The following is a 19,663-nucleotide window of genomic DNA, read 5'->3' on the forward strand; positions in this document are numbered from 1 at the left end:
CTAGGGCCTGGGCTGTGGGGACAACCAAAAGCCACTGAGCTCGCATTGCCAGTAGCGCAGGATGGTGCAGAGACACAGAGAGAGTAATTCAGCATGAGGAGAAGGGCAAGTTGCTCCTCTTAGTGGAGAACCTAAGATGGGAGAGGGACGCCCTATCAGCACAGCTACTGGGGGAAGCAGGGGAGGTAATACCCCTCCTCTTCCCGGTGGAGGGTTTGTGATGGGGCATCTGCCCACACTGGCAGAGAAGGGGTTAAAAGCAGCATAGGGAGGCTGTGCAGGGAGCAGCCAATAGAAAGGGGACAGTGAGGAACAGCCAATCAGAGCCCTGCAGGCCCATATAAAAGGAGCTGCAGGGCAGAGCAGGGTCAGTCACTGCTTGGAGTGAGGACTGTGTCTCTAGCAAGCTGAGACCTGTATGCCGCAGGTCAGAGCAACTGCTGGCAGGGACTGGGGAAACAAGAGAAGTTCCTGTCTGGCTGCTGGGACTGGGTAGCTGCAGGCCCTGAGGAAGGGTGAAGAAGGTGCGAGAGCCATGGGGAAGTGGCCCAGGGAGACACAGCAGCAGTGAGAAGAATCTGAGGTGCAGCAGGAGGCTGCAATCCACAGGGTCCCTGGGTTAGGACCCAGAGTAGTGGGTGAGCCTGGGTCCCCCCCCACTCACCACTGGGGAAGTGGCAGGACTATTGACTGCAGTTGCCATGGGGGAAATGCCTGGACTACTGAGGAGCTAAACCTCCGCTGGAAGGGGGGAACATGGATAGTGACACAACTGGAGGGCTGAGCCACAAAGAGGACACTGCATTTCCTGATGCTGCGAAAGGGGCTGCAGGCAGACTGCAGGGAAGGACTGATGTTGTGCAGACTGTGGACGGGTGTCAACAACGAGCTAATCCCCAGAGCGACCTGGAGGAGGTGCCAGTCCAGTAGTGAGTGATGTGCTCTGTGTAAGTACTTATAGATTGTAATCAGTATATTAAGTTAAATAGACTCAAGCTGTTCATAAAATCATAGAATATCAGGGTTGGAAGGGACCTCAGGAGGTATCTAGTCCAACCCCCTGCTCAAAGCAGGACCAATCCCCAACTAAATCATCCCAGCCAGGGCTTTGTCAAGCCTGACCTTAAAAACCTCTAAGGCAGGTTTTCTAATCCTTTAATCATTTTGTGGCTGTTCTCTGACCTCTCTCCTCTTTATCAACATCCTTCTTGGATTGTGGGCAGCAGAACTGGACACAGGATTCCAGCAGCAGTTGCACCCAGGCCAAACACAGAGGTAAAATCACCTCTTTACTCCTACTTGAGATTCCCATTTGTTCATCCCAGAATCACATATAATATATGGAGATATACCTATCTCATAGAGCTGGAAGGGACCCTGAAAGGTCATTGAGTCCAGCCCCCTGCCTTCACTAGCAGGACCAAGTACTGATTTTGCCCCAGATCCCTAAGTGGCCCTGTCAAGGATTGAACTCACAAGCCTTTGGTTTAGCAAGCTAATGCTCAAACCACTGAGCTATCCCTCCTCCCTGATTCTGGTCACAGTGTCATACTAAGAGCTCATGTCCAGCCAGTTATCCACTATGAACCCCCTAATCTTGGTTGTACCAGTACAGATCCTTCTTCATGTACACAGGCATAGTGCCAGTAGAACTATGCCAGCAGAGGACTTGTTTTTCTTTGGTAACTGGTTTAACTTTGCTGGCAAAAATTGAGGGTTTTGTTACTAGGTCTCAGTTTTGAGTGGATGCACATATAGCTGTGCTGACAGAAGGAAAGTTTTGCCAGTAAAACTTTCTAGTGTAGACCAGGCCTGAGAATGTAGCTACCTATAGCTACTGGAGAAACTTGTGCAAATCACCTCCAAATACAGAATACCTATCGGCCTGGTCTGCACTAGGAAATGTTACTATGTTTGACCATGACTGAGAATGATCAAGGCAGGTGAGATGATGCTGGACATGACACAGTACTGCTGAAGGCAGGGGTGAGCTGGAGCTGGTTGTTAAATTTTAGAAGTGGTTTTAGAAACGCTCGTAAACTGGCTTCCCTGCGAGGGAAGCTTTGATGGGCTCTGGCCGGGACGGGTGTAATTCATCCTCCCGGCCACGGGGGGTGCTGCGCTGCAGGAGCCATGTGGGCTGCCTCCTGGCCCTGTTGCTGCTGCTGCTCCTTGGACCTCTGGCCCTGGGGCTCCTGCTCCTGCCTGGGGGGTTCCCGGCTGCCTCCTGCTGCTCGGGCTGATCCCAGCCCCCCCCCCCCGTGTGAGTGTCTGCACCCGCCCCCCCCGGCCCCTGCCACAGCCCCTGCCACAGCCACTGCCCCCAGCCTCTCCCATCCCTCCTGCCCCCTGCCACAGCCCCTGCCACTCCCCTGCCATCCCTCCCGCCCACAGCCCCTGCCGCCCCCTGCCACAGCCCCTGCCACCCGCCTGCCACCTCTCCTGCCCCCTGACCACAGCCCCTGCCCACAGCCCCTGCCATCCCTAATGCCCCCTGCCCAAAGCCCCTGCCACCCCCCTGCCCACAGCCCCTTCCACCTCTCCTGACCCCTGCCCACAGCCCCTGCCATCCCTCCTGCCCCCTGCCCACAGCCCCTGCCATCCCTAATGCCCCCTGCCCATAGCCCCTCACCCCTGCCCACAGCCCCTGCCATCCCTCCTGCCCCAGCTCCTGCCATCCCCTGCCCACAACCCCTGCCACAGCCCCTGTCCACCTGCCCACAGCCCCTGCCCACAGCCCCTGCCATCCCTACTGCCCCCTGCCCATAGCCCCTCACCCCTGCCCACAGCTCCTGCTATCCCTCCTGCCCCCTGCCCAAAGCCCCTGCCACCCCCCTGCCCACAGCCGCTGCCATATCTCCTGACCCCTACCACAGCTGCTGCCACCCCTCCTACCCCCCGCCACAGCCCCTTCCACCTCTCCTGACCCCTGCCCACAGCCCCTGCCATCCCGCCTACCCCCGCCACAGCTGCTGCCATCCTCGTGCCCACAGCCCCTGCCCACAGCCCCTGCCATCCTCGTGCCCACAGCCCCTGCCCACAGCCCCTGCCACCCTCCTGACCTCTGCCACAGCCCCTTTTTCCCGCCACAGCCTTTCTGCACCACCTGCCCACTGCCAGATACTGTTGCAGCCAGCCCGTGTCATACTCCCTGCCTCCAGCTAGCCCTGCCCACGCCCCTGTCTGCAGCCAGCCCCATGTCCACTGGTGCCCTGCAGTTCTCAAGGCAAAAACCCTGCACACCTGCTTCAATGAGGGGGGGCAGGGAGCAGCTGGGACCCACACATGTGCACACCCTAGGGTGACCAGATAGTAAGTGTGAAAAATCGGGACAGGGGTGAGGGGTAATAGGAGCCTATATAAGAGAATGTCCCTATAAAATCGGGACATCTGGTCACCCTAGCACACCCCCAGGAAGTGGCGGGGACCCACACATGTAAAACGGAGCTCATTTCTAGTTCAGGCCCATCTTTTCAAAAAAGAACTTTAGGTCGGGTTAACATACATCTGTATTTTCCCAGAGATGTCAGGCTCTTAGGTTCTTAAATCGCTGTCTGGGTGGTAAATTTTAAAAATTCCTCCCGGGAAAATACGGACGTATGGTAACCCTATTGGGACAAAAAATACATACTGTGGCATATCCCTTAAATCAGAACTTTTTATAGGGAACCGGTTGTTTAGATTTTAGCAGCTCATCACTGGCTGGAGGCGTTATCTGAACATCTCCTGGTGTTAGGAGTATAAACCTCCAGCATCACTGAGGCACACTACAGCTTCAGGCACCCAGAGAATCCCTTGTGCCGAGATGCAAATCCAGGGCTGCCCTAGGGGAGAAAGAGCAGAGAGGACTTTAAATTTCTTTTCATTGTTACATTTTCCTGGTCCCTGTGTTTTAACCCCCACCACTCATGCTCTTTCAACGAATAGCAGTTTTATTAAGGAAATTTGTGGATTAAAGAGGATGAATACTGATTGTTTTGGGAGGGAAGAAAACATCCTTCTCTGAACATTTCTTCCACCCACTAACCAAGGAAATCAATAATATGAATTCCCTGTTAGGACTCCAAGCATCTTTTGCTCATGGAATCATAGAATATGAGGGTTGGAAGGGACCTCAGGAGGTCATCTAGTCCAACCCCCTGCTCAAAGCAGGACCAATTCCCAACTAAATCATACCAGCCAGGGCTTTGTCAAGAAGCCTGACCTTAAAATCCTCTAAGGAAGGAGATTTCACCACCTCTCTAGGGAACCCATTCCAGTGTTTCACCACCCTCCTAGTGAAAAAGTTTTTCCTAATATCAAACCTAAACCTCCCCCGCTGCAACTTGAGATCATTACTCCTTGTTCTGTCATCTACTACCACTGAGACCAGTCTAGATCCATCCTCTTTGGAACCCCCTTTCAGGTAGTTGAAAGCAGCTATCAAATCCCCCCTCATTCTTCTCTTCTGCAGACTAAACAATCGCAATTCCCTCAGCCTCGCCTCAGAAGTCATGTGCTCCAGCCCCCTAATTATTGAGTCTTCACCACCAGCCAAGATATAAGCAGCAGTGAGAGGAATCTGAGGTGCAGCAGGAGTCTGCAATCCACAGGGTCCCTGGCTGTTTTCAAATACAAATCCAGTCCTCATCAGTTTCACCTTGGCTGTCTGAGTCTTTCTGAGATGTTTTTGTCCTGTCGGAAGTAAGTTAACATCAGTGAATATTGCTGGCTGATTTGGTCACTGTATCCAGACCAGCCTCTGAGCCTTATTTTCTGGCATCTGAATATACCATGACAGAGCTGATGGCTCCAAGACCCGCAACACAATGTGGGAGAGAGAGCTCATTCACATGCATCTAGGTCACAGGTGCCACTGGAAAAATGTTTCTTACCTGTCTCCTCTTTGCAGCATCTGAATTGTCAAATCAAGAGATTGTTAACAAACACACTCACTGCAGACAAAACACAGAGGCCCAAAGCGCCAGTGTCTGCCCTATCTCTGCAGAGGCTCATTTACAATTGAAAAATTTATGCTGAGCTCCATAAAAAAGGCAGTTTGGACAGACGATCTCCCCTCCCCTTTCTCTCGGTCTCTCTCCTCACAAAGAGGTGACCTTTAAAGTCTCTTATCAGGACGCTTCACTTAAAAGGGCCGCTGACGCCTCCTGAAAAACACTGAAAAGCCCTTCCCTTCAGAGACGATTCTGCTGCTCTATTTTTTCTGGGCCTCTTTCTTCCCTTTTTCCCCTTTCAAGGCTCGACTTCTTTGGATGACAACAGGCTCTCTGTTCCTTATCAGGCCCTGCTGCCACCATCCCTTCTACTCTCCAACCACAATCAGTCTCATTTACAGTGTCACAATCATCTTCACAGCAGTGGGTTGATGTCACAGACAGAGGGAGATGCAATAGCAGAAGAGGGTTATTCAATTGGTGTCAAAGTGATCTGGGTGAGATGTCTTCTGAGGTAGCCCAGAATTTGGAGTCAGCAAACCACAGGTGTTGAGGAAATGCTGAGTGAGATGGGGAACTGAATGTTCTAGAAGCCGCTGCCACCTATGTGGTGTCTGCAGTGAGTCTGCTGTGCCAACTGTTCTGATCCTGCCTGTGAGTCCAGAGTTCCCTAACTATCTGTTAATGGGTGTGTCCCCCCACAAGGTCACATGGAAGCAATGTGTGGATTTGCTCATCACCACTAACCTGTACCACCCCGCACCTGGTCAGGCACTTTCAGTGCCAGAGAACTGGCATGGGCAGATGTTAAGTGCATGTGAAGCACAGACATATTACTTGTATTGCAGTAGTGCCAAGGAGCCCCGGTCATGGACCCAGACCCCATCATGCTGGGCACTGCACAAACACAGAACAAAAAGTCCCTGCCCCAAACCCTCTCTCTATAAGGGATAACAAATGGGCACAGATGGTGGAGCACAAGGGAATGACAAGACAATATTAGTCACACTGACGCACCATTTTATTATGGAGATGTGGTCGTGACTTAAGAGCTAAGGTTGACTCTGCCATTCTATTGTAAAGCCACTATTGACACATCAGAACATAGGACAGAGAAGTGGAAGGGATCTTTTGGGTCAGCAAGTCCAGTCCCAGCTATCAACAGGCCACCCTGTCATATAACTCATTCAACAAGCTCCATCTTAAAACTAGCCATCTTGCTGTGTATTAGTGACCCCTCTGCTGATCTTTGTCATCAGAGATGATTTTATATTTCCTTCCAGCTCATAGATAAAAAAATAAAATAGCCTTGGGCTGCGATCCAATCCCTGCAACACCCCACAAGAAAACACCTCCACTAGCTGGTAATTGCTATTTACAACTATATTTTCAAGATCTATTAGTTAGCCAACTTCTGAGCCACTTAACATGTGTCGTTGATTTTGTGTAGTGTTAGGATTTCGTGAATGTCATGCAGTACTAAGTTAACACCTCAGAGAAATCCAAGTACTGTATATTAAATCAATACAGTTACATTTATCACCCAGACTTGTAGACTCAAAGAAAGATATCAAGTTCAATTCCATGAAACCATGTTGATTGGTATTAATTATAATTCCAGCCTTTAATTCTTTAACTGCCCTGTACCAACAGTTCCATTATTTCATCTTGGATTGGCCTATAGTTAGCAAAGTAATCCCATTAATGCTTTTTTAAAAAATATTGGCATAACATTAGCTTTCTTCTTGTCCTCTGAAATTTCCCTAATTTTTCAAGAATTATTCAAAATTAGCATCACTGATCTGGAGAGCTCCTTGGCCAAATCTTTCAAAATTCTTAGGTGAAAATTATTCAGAGCTGCAGATTTAAAAATGTTTAACTTTAGTATAAACAGTTTAACATTCTCCTTAGTTATTGTTGGAAAAAAATATTTCATCATTCTTTCTAAAATATTTACTGAACACTTCTGTCGTTCCTGCATCATTACTGTCAGTTTTACTATTGCCATTTATTTATTATTGGATCTATACTACTTCTGGGATTCCTTTAGTTCTTTGACATATTTTTTAAAAAATCTTGTCCCTGACCCTATTCTCTATAGATATTTTGTTGTTACCTTTAGCTTCTCTCATCAATTATCTGCATTTCAGACTTCTGATGTCTATTCATTGCCCTCTTCTTCTTTCTTCCATTTGTTATATAATGCTTTCTGGTTTTCATCTTTTTTTTATTGCTGTTTTCATGTCCTTGCTTTAATCAAGATTTAAAAACAAAAATAAAAACTTTAAGAGTGAAGTATCCTTTTTTCCAACTGAAAATTTGCAGTTTTTTGGGCAGTGTGTAACAAGTGCTTGAACAACACCCAGTTTTTGTTTACACATTTCTTTAAATTTTTCCTCACAATTACAGTTGGTCATATTTATATATAGCTTTGAGAAACTGACCCCTTTAATGCGTCAATGGTATGTTTTCAGCCAAACCAGATGTTAAGCTGGAGTTAGGGCTGACAGTATTGATTGATGATTTAGGGTACAATACATTACAGGGAGGCTGTCATTGTCCCCAACCAACACATTATAAACCCAGGAAATTCACAGCTAAGATTAGATTTACAAGTAATTCAAACACGTCACAGGCTGGAAATGTACATGTAGGGCACCCACGCAATAATGACTCTGCACTGGAGTGACTCTCTGGAGTAACTGCACAATGAGGAGTGAGGCATTTGGTGTTTGTGGACCCAGATTATGTGACACTGATTTTTAAAGCCATATTTGGGCAGATGCCCAGCTCTGTAAATTGCTCCATTGACATCAATGGGTCTGTGGCAATGACAATTTACACCAGCTGAGGATCTTCCCCACACCATTTTCTCTTGGTCCCTTCCCCTCTTGGTGTCATTTCTAGTCCTAGAACTGAGGAGCACAGGGGCTGTGAGGTGCTGAGAGTCCATTGAAAGCAGTGGGAACAGAGGGTGTGCAGCACCATGCAGAATGCGGCTCATGGACATGCAGTCAGTTCCATTGGGCTCCCTACTCTAACAAACCACGAAACCCAGCAGGTTCCTGGAAAGCCCTAGTCAGGGCCCAGAAAAACGAACCATTATCCCCCCGCGAGGTCAGCCTGCCCGCACAAGCCATAGCAATGTTTCCAAAGTGCAGGAGGGAGAGAGAGAGAGAGAGACTGCATTTTTCTCACAGGTTTTCCCTGACCCCCTCTCAGAACCACAGCATGGTGCTAAATGAAGGGAACAGTTGGCTGTGTTCTGTGGGCAGCTCTAAAGTTATTGTCTGAGCCGTCCATACCAGCCCGTCTGGATGTGGCAATTATTAAGAGCTTGGATTCAATGTTTGCTATGCAAAGCCAATGTTCGTCATCCTCCTTGAAGAAATTCCTGCTGTGATGAGTTACATCCGAGCAAGGCCAAAGGGCCTAGCTGAGAGCAAAGCCCAAGAGGAAGGCGCAAGCCCTGTTGGCATCACACAGACTATATGGCGCCACAAATGGGTCGTTGCCTCACAGACCATTGCTCATGTCCTTCCCAGGAAGCCAAGGGACTGATTCTTTCTCTTTTTCAGAGAGGTTGTTACCTGGTGAGGCCACTTCAGCTCTTCCCTCAAGATCTGTGTGCTGATAGCAGGGCAGTGGGAAAGCACAGAATAAAGGTAAAGAATCAAACCGATCCAAGCATGCAAAAGCAGCAGCATATCCCCCCAGCCCTGGCAGCTGAGTGGAGGTTTGCCTTTCCTGTCAGATTTGCTCAGGTGGCAGCAAGGGGACAGCATGGGGAGGCTCTGCCAAGGGGAAGAATGGCAGCTCCTTTTGAGAGTGTGTTGCAAGCTGCCTGTGAATTTCTTCATCTGTGCATCTGATTCTCCCACGTACTTGGTGTTTCTCCCATTGTGCCAGGACCAAGACTTTCTAAACTGACTTCCTCCCAGCCCAGCAGCTGCACTGTACACTTGCCCAGGGAACTACTTCCTGAAAATGGTAATATTTATCCTGTGGGGCCCACTGCAAGGCTTGATTGTGGGATCCCTTCCTTCCCAACACCCGGGAGCTACCAAAGTGACCCCGGGGATCAGTCTTTCCCAGTCCTAGTGCTCAGCAGAGTTACTCTTGTGCCCATAGTGCTCCACCCACCCAGTGGGAGTCCAGGTCCAGTTCAGCCAAGGCTCGGCACCTGCTGTAACTGCCAGCTAAGCCCACCACCCCTCGCTTAGTAGGTCGCTTAGTTCTTCTGACAGGCACTGAGGCAAGCACATGGCGTGCTCCTGAGTGAGACAGAGAGAATATGGGAACAAGAATGATAAAGACTCTCAAGTGCCTGGAAACAGCCAGTACTGGGGAGGAATCAGCCTCACTTTTCAATGTGACCAGCCAGCAATTTGCCCAGCTGAGTGTGATGGAGACTGTTGTTATAACTGACCCCAGCTGCAGGGGAGCAGAGAGGGCTGTGCGTTCCTTAAGGGAGGATACCCAGAGCAGAGGAGTAAGGGGAGTCCCTCTCTGGGAAGAGCCTGGTGAGGTCAGACTGGAAGAGGCCCTCAGGGAGCAGGTTAGGTTTCAGCAGGGTGCCCAGAGTTAGTGCCTGTAAAGAACAGGGAGATCCGTGGAGGAAGCTGACAGAGTCCCTTGGGGGGGAACCAGCTGGCTGCCTATGAGAAGCTCTGTCCCAGGATTAGGGGCTATGGAGCAGAAAACTTTAATGGAGCCTGAAAGAGGCAGAAGAATGAGGAGTTAGATATTCGTTTGGATGATAGTTGGACCATTTGTTATCCCGGAAGGGGACGGAGCAAGTGATCTGGCTGGAGGGCCAGGCCATGGCAGACTCTCAGACAGGCCATCGAGGGCCAAGGAAGCAGCCACCGGGGGGTTCTAGTGAAGTCCCCTGCAACGTAGCACCCGGATTCCAAAGGACACTAGAGCAGTAAGAGCAGCCGCTTGCACACAGGACACTGCACTGCTGCTTCCCATTCCCCTGGGCTCCGGCCAGGTCTCTGGCCTCCTGGGGTTGATTTCATCAATCAGCTTTTCTATGCAAAATTTCAACTCCTCTAGCTCCTCCTAATACTCTTGTGTGCCTGTCATGGTGTTTCACTGAGCTAGGGTGACCAGACATCCTATTTTTAAAGGGACAGTCCTGTAGTTAAGCCCTCCTGCAGGTGTCCCAACTTTTTCTTAAAAATGGGAAAATTATCCCATATTTTCTGCCTCCACCCCATCAGTACTGGTAGATCCTGCTCCTGGCTGGCAGGCTCCTTCCTTCCCCTACTGCGTTGGGCTGGGCTGGCACCCTGGGAAAGCCCAAGACCCTCCGGCCCTGGGCTCTGGCCAGGAGGAGCTGAGCCCTGCAGGTGCCAATGCCCCGCACAGCACTGGCACGGGGAAGCCTCCCCACCCCTCAGCTAAGCTCTGGAGTGCGGAGAGGGGGAGCGATTTCCAGCCTGTTCATGCCCCGACCCCGCAGGCTCCACAGCAGCCCCCTGGGCAGGGGCTAACCCCCCATCTTCATCCGCCCCTGCAGTCAGGTTCCCAGAGCCCTGGTGCACAATACATCGTTAGGGCTTAACCCCTTCCTGCCCTCACTGTAGCCGGGGCACAAGTTATGTCCGTGGCTAACAGCAGCCTGGAGGTGTTAGCTGCCTTTTGACACTGCAGGCAAGAAGGGACAAGCGGCTTCCAGCTGAGGTGGGGGAGGGGAAGAGATGAGCTCTGCAAAGACAGGGCCAGGTCATTCCTTCCCCCCCTTCCTCCCCTGCAGCTGGAAGCAGGTCCTGTTCCTTCCCTAATGCACAGTGCCGAAAGGCTGCTGCTGGCCACATTCTGGTGTGAATCCTGGGGGGCATGTGATCCTGTGTTGCCTCGGGAAGATGTGGTGCCAAGTACCAGGAGAGGCGGGGCCGTCACCAGGGGCGCAGCCAGCCATGGAGGGCAAAGACTGCCAGAGAGGCAGAGAGGGTGGGGTTGGTCGGTCACTGCCCCGTGTGAGGGAGGCATGGGGGAGTGTGTGTGTGTGTGTGTGTGTGTGATCCCTCCCCTCTTTGCGGGGGGAGGCAGGGGTGTGTGTGTCACCCCTATCTGTGTGAACCCTAAAGCCTTAAAGATAAGAAGGTAAATAAGAAGAATCCAACTACATAGTATTTCTTTCTAATGGGGGTTCAGTGAACTTGGTGTTAATTTGAACATTTGTACTGCATCGTTCTGATGGATTGCAATTGAACTCGCTTTAATATGACAGGTTTCAGAGTAGCAGCCGTGTTAGTCTGTATCCGCAAAAAGAACAGGAGTACTTGTGGCACCTTAAAGACTAACAAATTTATTTTAGCATGAGCTTTCGTGAGCTACAGCTCACTTCTTCGGATGCATAGAATGGAACATACAGACAGGAGATATTTATACATACAGAGAACATGAAAAGGTGGAAGTATGCATACCAACAGGAAAAGTCTCAATTGATTAGTTGTTATGCATACTTCCACCTTTTCATGTTCTCTGTATGTATAAATATCTCCTGTCTGTATGTTCCGTTCTATGCATCCGAAGAAGTGAGCTGTAGCTCACGAAAGCTCATGCTTTAATATGAGTAATTTTACCAGGTGTCCCATATTCAGCATAGGGAAATATAGTCACCCTACCCTGACCTGCTCTCTGCTCTAAGCCTGGTTAGATACAACTAATGGAGGAAATAAAAGTTTGATTCCACTCCTAGGTCATTCTTGCTTTCTTTGGGAGGATTCCTAGAGTCCTTGCTCCACCTTTGTGCAGGCAACCCTCCCACTGAAGTTACAGTCACTGCAGTCTCCCCTGGCCCTGCAAGGGCACGTGAGATAGTTGGATACAGCTTTAAAAGGGAAGCAGACCCTAAAAAGGGGTACAAAATTATAAGGGATAGATCATTCCGTTGTGCAATGGTCCGTGCAGTGCAGTGTGCAGCTCCAGTGCCACGGTCACCATAGGACTGAGGTCCAGAAAAGGCCAACCAAGCTAGAGTGAGGTCTGGGCAGGCCTGGCTCATTCTCATGGGGTGTTTGTGCAGGGCCCTGTACAGTGGGGCCCAGCCTGCTGGGGCTTGGGGGAGCCCCTGCTCTGTAAATGGTAACAATACTCACCAAGCTGTATGAAGCACTATGCCAAGGTGTGTAAATGGTGCTATCAATGTTCAGAATTGCTTTACTGACGGCAGGAGGGGGTGTTAAGTTAAAACAAAACCCAACAATCCCTTGATTTTTTTTTTTTAAATCGTCCAACCCCAAAGAGCATTTATTTCACCTCCTCAGAACAACTGCTATCCCTCCCCAGTTTGCAGTTAGCTCTGCTGGAGCACAAGTGTCCTTTTAAATGTGAGCATAAAGGAGTGAGTGTCTCCTCTGTCTTTGTTTGCGTACCATTCCCCGGTGCTTATCCTCTTGCTGCCTCATAACCTTTTGATGCCAGAGAAGCTTTTCTCCTCTGTGCCTGCACATCCCAGGTAATGGCTGGCAGAACAGAGCGTGCTGGCTGGGCTCCAAGGCAGATTGGCTGCTGTCGTCATCCACTCTGCCCTGAACGGGATCCAGGCTCAGAAGCTAAGCGGATGGTGCTAATGTAGCCTCTGTCTCTGCAGGGCAGAATCACAGACACTGGCAGGGATTGTTGGGACTTTAGTTCCTGATCGTTTTGCTTAAGAAGAAAAAGGAAAAGTGTCGTCTCCTCACGTAGCTCCACTCAGGAGTGCTGAGCCAGTGGCAAAGCATTGTGTGCTGGGAGGAGGGAATGGGGGAAAAGCACCTTGAGCAGTTCTGCAGCACCCCTGTGGCTGGGGAGTGCACACCAGGCTGTCTAGCTGAATGGGCCCGTCTCCCCATTTTGTACCTAGCTTGAAGCTCACCTGACAAGCCCTGCCTGTTTTGACCCTGAGAGGCTGTTTTTCTGAAGACTGTCTAATCCCAACAGACTCCTCATTAGCAAGGGCTCCAGTACTCTGGGAAAAGACACCCCTATTTGTCCCATTGCCTGTCCTATGGAATCAGTCTTCCCTTCACTCCCTGCACACCTGGAAGGTCCACAAGATGTTCCCCTATTCAGGTCTCATCAGTCCATGAAGTGATCCTTCACATCAAACCTCCCTTCACTGGCGCTTGCTCCCACGGAACTATAACCAATGGGAAGGCTGCAGGGATATTCCAATTCCCGTAATTTGTCCTGCCTCCTGGTAGGTGTCAGACCTGGCTGTTTTCTCTAGCTGGTCACAGAGCTCCAGCAGGTTCCTCATGGCATCACCAAGCATGGTCATGCAGCTCCTCTTCTCCCTGTGTAGCTCTTCTCAGACCTGGTTTGTGTCAAGAGTTCAGCTGCTGACTTCCCTGGGCTTGTCTCAAATTCAGTCTCTGGCTCAGAGCTCCTCTTGTGAGGATCAAGATTAAATGGCTTTATAGACCCTGCCCTTTAAACTGCCTCTAGCTTGTCTTCCTCAATGTCCCATTCCCCCAAGAGCCTTCAACATCCACCTCTAGCCCATCAGGTTTTACCCTGCCCTCACTCCTGTGGCACATGTGAGCCTGGAATTCCTCACATGCCACTCAAGAGCTGCTGTCCCTTATGGAAACCTGTGTGCACCAAACCAGTTTCTCGGACTTACGCAATAGCCAGCATGAGCAAAAGCATGCGTCTGGCCACCTCAAATATGTGCCAGGGTCTACAAGGAACCTTTGGGAACTAGTCCTTTTCTGCAAGCTGAATTCTCTGCTGCCCCTCCCCAGGGATGGCAGGATGCAATGCCAGCCACAGAATGGACTATGCTGTATATTCACCAGATCTATGTCCTGATCCAAACTTGGCCACCATAAACTACCTACTGCCAGCAGCTTTCATTTCTACTCCAATGTCTCCCGTGTGTATTTCATAGAATCATAGAACTGGAAGGGACCTTGAGAGGTTATCTAGTCCAGTCCCCTGCACTCAAGGCAGGACTAAGTATTATCTAGACTAGTGGACCCCAACCTTTTCGTCTGGCGGGTGCCAGACGAAGGACTACTGCGGCAGTGGAGCACCCACCGAAATGCCGCCAAATTTTGGCGGCATTTCGGTGGCGATGCCTCTCGATGACGCCACTTGCCATCGACAAGCGATGTCATCGAGAGGTGCCCCCGCCGAAATTCAGGAGTGACACCTCTTGATGACGTCACTTGTTGGCGACAAGCGGCATCATCGAGAGGCGTCCCCGCCGAAATGCCGCTGAAATTCGGCCGGTGCTCTCCCGGGGGCCCCGACGCGGGCACACCGTGTTGGGGACCACTGATTTAGACCATCCCTGACAGGTGTTTATCCAACCTGCTCTTAAAAATCCCCAGTGATGGAGATTCCACCACCTCCCTAGGCAATTTATCCCAGTGCTTAACCACCCTGACAGTTAGGAAGTTTTTCTTAATGTCCAACCTAAACTGCCCTTGCTGCAATTTAAGCCCATTGCTTCTTGTCCTGTCCTCAGGTTAAGAACAATTTTTCTCCCTCCTCCTTGTAACAATCTTTTATGTACTTGAAAACTGTTATGTCCCCTCTGTCTTGTCTTCTCCAGACTAAACAAACCCAATTTTTTCAATCTTCCCTCATAGGTCATGTTCTCTACACCTTTAATCATTTTTGTAGCTCTTCTCTGGACTTTCTCCAATTTGTCCACATCTTTCCTGAAATGTGGCACCCAGAACTGGACACAATACTCCAGTTGAGGCCTAATCGGCGTGGAGTAGAGTGGCAGAATTAATTCTCGTGTCTTGCTTACAACATTCCTGCTAATACATCCCCGAATGATGTTTGCTTTTTTTGCAACAGTGTTACACTGTTGACTCAAATTTAGCTATGACCCCCAGATCCCTTTCCGTAGTACTCCTTTCTAGGCATATATTTCCCATTTTGTATGTGTGCAACGGATTGATCTTTCCTAAATGGAATACTTTGCCTTTGTCCTTATTAAATTTCATCCTATTTACTTCAAACCATTTCTCCAGTTTGTCCAGATCATTTTGAATTTTAATCCTGTCCTCCAAAGCACTTGCAACCCCTCCCAGCTTGATATTATCTGCAAACTTTATAAGTGTGCTCTCTCTGCCATTATCTAAATCACTGATGAAGATATTGAACAGAACTGGACCCATAACAGATCCCTGTGGGACCCCACTCGTTATGCCCTTCCAGCATGACTGTGAACCACTGATAACTACTCTCTGGGAACAATTTTCCAACCAGTTATGCACCCACCTTATAGTAGCTCCCTCTAGGTTGCATTTCCCTAATTTGTTTATGAAAAGGTCTTGCAGCATCAAAAGCCTTACTAAAGTCAAGATATACCACATCTGCCGCTTCCACCCTATCCACAAGGCTTGTGACCTGTGGTTTCATGATATGCAAACCTGGAGACCTCTCTCCTAGAAGCTTTGCTTTGCCATCCAACCCATTCAAATCACAAACTAGAACAGAAATAATTAACCCTTTAATTGCTGGATTTAATAAATATGCAGATTACATAACTAAACAGGGACCTTTTCTGTCTGAACCCCAACTAACTCCATTCTAACAAAATGCAGTAGAGCTCTGGAGAACCCTTGAGCCCACATGACAGAGACTCTTCTCCCTCCGAAGGAAACATTCACTCAGGGTCCTGCACATTCTGCAGCCACAGTATTCACCATAGGCGCCGACTCCATGGGTGCTCTGGGGCTGGAGCACCCACAGGAAAAAAATTAGTGGGTTCTCTGCACCCACCAGCAGCCAAGCTCCCCTCCCTTCCACCCCACCTCCTCCTCGCCCCCGACTGTGCCACGTCCCCATTCCTCTGCCTACCTCCCAGTGTTTCCCGCCCAGCTGCTGCCAAACAGATGTTTGGTGGTGTTAGCACACTCCAGGAGGGCAGGGAGGAGCAGAAACATGGCACGCTCAGGGGAGGAGGTGGGGAAGCGGTGAGGCCAGGGCGGGGATTTGGGGAAGGATTTGGAATATTGGCAGGGAGGGGGTGGACACTTTGAAGAAGGGGGCAGGGAAGGGATGGGAAGAGGCCAGGTAGGGGCAGAGCCTCATGGAAGGGGTGGAGTGGGGGAGGGATCGAGTACCCACGGGAAAGAGGGGAAGTCAGTGCCTATGGTATTCATCCCTCACTGCAGCATATGCTCCAGAACCTCAGCTTTCAGTTAAATATAGGGGGGAAAAAATAGAATATCAGGGTTGGAAGGGACCTCAGGAGGTCATCTAGTCCAACCCCCTGCTCAAAGTAGGACCAATCCCCAGACAGATTTTTGCCCCAGATCCCTAAATGGCCCCCTAAGAGATAGATACAGATACAGGCTGCAGAGCTAGCATTGAAAATATAAATTGTGTAACTGATGCAGCGACATTTGCCTGAATTTGCAGAGATCCTGAAACAATATTTCTGAAAAAAACAACAAGGAGTCTGGTGGCACCTTAAAGACTAGCAGATTTAATTGGGCATAAGCTCTCGTGGGTAAAAAACCCACTTCTTCAGATGCATGCAGTGAAAGTTACAGATGCAGGCATTATATAATGACACATGAAGAGAAGGGAGTTACATCACAAGTGGAGAACCAGTGTTGACAGGGCCAATTCAATCAGGGTGGATGTAGTCCACTCCCAATAATAGATGAGGAGGTGTCAATTCCAGGAGAGGCAAAGCTGCTTTTGTAATGAGCCAGCCACTCCCAGTCCCTATTCAAGCCCAAATTAATGGTGTTAAATTTGCAAATGAATTGTAGTTCTTCAGTTTCTCTTTGAAGTCTGTTTCTGAAGTTTTTTTGTTCAAGAATAGTTACTTTTAAATCTGTTATAGAATGTCCAAGGAGATTGAAGTGTTCTCCTACTGGCTTTTGTATGTTACCGTTCCTGATGTCTGATTTGTGTCCATTTATTCTTTTACGTAAGGAAATATTTCTGAGAGTCTGAACTGCCCCATTCAGCTCAGCCACAGCCCCATGGGCACTCTGTTCTGTGACTGAGAAATCTGTCTCTTTTCTAAGATGCCTCACAATATGGCCTTTTTCAAGTGGAATTAGTCATTTTCTGTCTCCCTGCTCTGTTGGGATCTGCCTGCACCTGCTCTTTGTTCTCCAGCTTTCCCTGTAAGAGGGAGCTGGTTGGATTCCAGTGCATGCTCTCTGCATTGGTCTATGGAGCCAGACTGCAGGGGCTGGGAAGAGGTGGGCATCCAGCTTGCAACTAGGAAACAGAGAATGCCAGAAATGTGGCTGGTGAGCTAAGCAGACTGAAAACAGTGCAGCAGCCAAGGCCCATGGGGCCAGGAAAATGAGCCGCCGCCCTCTTCCCCAGCTCACATGGGGAGGGAGGCTCTGAGCTGGGCTGCCCAGAGAGCAGAATGCAAAACCCAGCTTCAAAAATAATCTGTCAAGAATAATCACCTTCAAGTTTTGCATCGTTGTGTATCTCAGCTCTGAGCCTCAGCTTGTGTGGAGGGGGGGACAAGAGGGAGGCATGAAGGGTAGCTTGTGACAACAGAATAAACCAATGATGCTGCAGGATTTGGTGCTGTTGTCACAGGGCCCCCACAGGGCACTACCTGCACTTTCACATACCCTGGTTCTGTTGACCTTACATGTCCATTGTGCCCTTTGGCTTCAAGGCAGGTTTGCATGCAGGAGAATGGCAGGTCCAGGGGCTGTAAATAATAGGTGAGTTGTGTGTTTCTCCCTTGGCCTTCGTGGGATTGAAAAGTTTCCTTCATTTTTAATTGCGACTCCTGGTTTGCAAAACATTGGGAACAATCCGGGACATAATTCACTGATCTGCCCCTGTGGAAGTCAGAGGGAGCGCACGATAGATTCCGAGCAAGCCACATGCTGAGAACATCTTGCTGCTAATGCCGATGAGACTTGTATTTTCTCCTTTAAAATAAAAGGACTGTCGTGGCCGAGGAGGAGTGGGGCATGTGGCAGCTGGACATGTGTGCCAGTTTGGACACAGAAGAACAGTTCTCTAATGACTGTGCTTGGCTGGAACTGGCTCGTCAGCCTTGCCCCAATTTGCCTCCTGAGTGGGCATCTCACACAGACAACAGCTTTGAAAAGACAAGAATTGTTGTGCTCCTGGCTCACAGTTACCTACTCCAGAGCACAGATCACATGATTATTGCTTAATTTTGAAACCTTGCAGTGGTTTCTGTATCAACGGCAAGAACCAGGTGCATGAAGGTCCTGGGGTCAAATCAGTTATTTATATTGTAAAAATCATCTACCTGATGACTAAGGAAAGGACAGTTCTTAAAAAGGTTCTTTCCAGCTGGAACACTCAGCTGTAATTATGTGGATTCTTCCACTGGCTTTTCTTTGTTGGAGCTTTGCATTAGCGTCTCCTATCAACTGTCTGTCTTCGCTCCCTGTTCAGGGTGGTTTTTTCTGGATTTTTCAAGCCGTCACTCCAAACCAGCTGAAAATGTGGGTCTAGAGAAACAGACCCTAAAGCGTGGAGCGCTGGGGCAGCAGGGCAAGCCGATGAAGTTTATCGCTAAGCAGGACCCCGTGTCCTGTGTATAGTGTGAGGACATAGATGCAAAGAGCCAAATTTAAAGCAACAACTAGAAAACTCCTAACCAGGAAGTGCCCACATTTATTAAGCTCTTTCTAGTCCTCTCTGGAGGACCAGGAAATCTATAACCACTCCACAGCTCACTTTCTGTGTAATAAAGAATTAAAATCATAGAATCATAGAATCTCAGGGTTGGAAGGGACCTCAGGAGGTATCTAGTCCAACCCCCTGCTCAAAGCAGCACCAAACCCAACTAAATCATCCGAACCCAACTAAATCATCTTAACTAAACTTAAATTGTAAACCAATGCAGATACACAACAATTCAAAATAAACTTCAAATTCCTTAAAACTACTTAGAGAGACAAGGGGGGAGGAAATATCTTTCATTGGACCAACTTCTCTTGGTGACAAAGACCAGCTTTGAAGCTACACCGAGCTCTTCCTCCAACCTGGGAAAAGTGCTCAAAACGTCACAGCTAAAAAACAAGAGCTAACAGACAGTTTAGCACAGGGGTCAGCAACCTTTCAGCAGTGCTGTGCCGACTCTTCATGTATACACTTTAAGGTTTTGCGGGCCAGTAATACATTTTAACAGTTTTTAGAAGGTCTCTCTCTAAGTCTATAATATATAATCAAACTACTGTTATATGTAAAGTAAACAGGGTTTTCAAAATGTTTCAGAAGTTTTATTTAAAATTAAATTAAAATGCAGCTCTTATTAGTTGAGTGTGATCCTTGCCCTTGCTTTTCCTTGCTGAGTTTTCCAGTGTCTGGTGGCACGTATTTGGATACTTTAAGCTGCACACAGGCTTCTGAGTTATAAGGTGATAACCAGCTGGCAGGAGGTCAGCAGCTGGAACCCCAGATCGGCAGCTGAGGTGAGTGGAGCTGGCAGCTGGTAGGGCTCAGCAGGGTGGAAGCCTGGACCCTGTCTGGCAGGGGGCCTGCACTGGAACTCCAACCAGAAGCAAGGTGAGTGGGGCTGCGACGGGGACCCCAGCTGGTAAGGGGCCAGCAGCCAGAACCCCAGAGCGGCAGCGGGCTGAGCTGGTCAGCCCGCCCAGCTCTGAGGTTTCAGCTGCCGGCTCCTGCCCGTCAGGGTCTCAGCCCACTGCCAGCCTGGGGTTCCTTCCCCTAGGCCAGCAGCGGGTGCTGAGTGGGACCCCGGCTGGCAAGGGGCCAGCAGTGGGAATCCCAGAGCT

At 49.4% G+C, this 19,663-nt stretch overlaps 1 protein-coding gene across 2 annotated transcripts in view; it reads left to right on the forward strand.

The window, feature by feature from the left end:
• The window catches only part of TMPRSS9 (transmembrane serine protease 9), a 114,550-nt gene that overhangs the window by 30,616 nt on the left and 64,271 nt on the right, over nt 1–19,663 (forward strand). The window contains exons 1-3 of one of the 2 annotated variants that reach the window (XM_039515175.1): nt 398–947; nt 4,454–4,683; nt 8,513–8,599. The gene's annotated coding sequence lies outside the window, so the exon portion shown is untranslated. Of the gene's footprint in view, nt 1–397; nt 948–4,453; nt 4,684–8,512; nt 8,600–19,663 lie in introns of those variants that run through there. The other variant, XM_039515176.1, reaches the window with a different exon arrangement.

The sequence above is a fragment of the Mauremys reevesii genome, linkage group 26, assembly GCF_016161935.1.
Source record: "Mauremys reevesii isolate NIE-2019 linkage group 26, ASM1616193v1, whole genome shotgun sequence".
NCBI classification, from domain to species: Eukaryota; Metazoa; Chordata; order Testudines; family Geoemydidae; genus Mauremys; species Mauremys reevesii.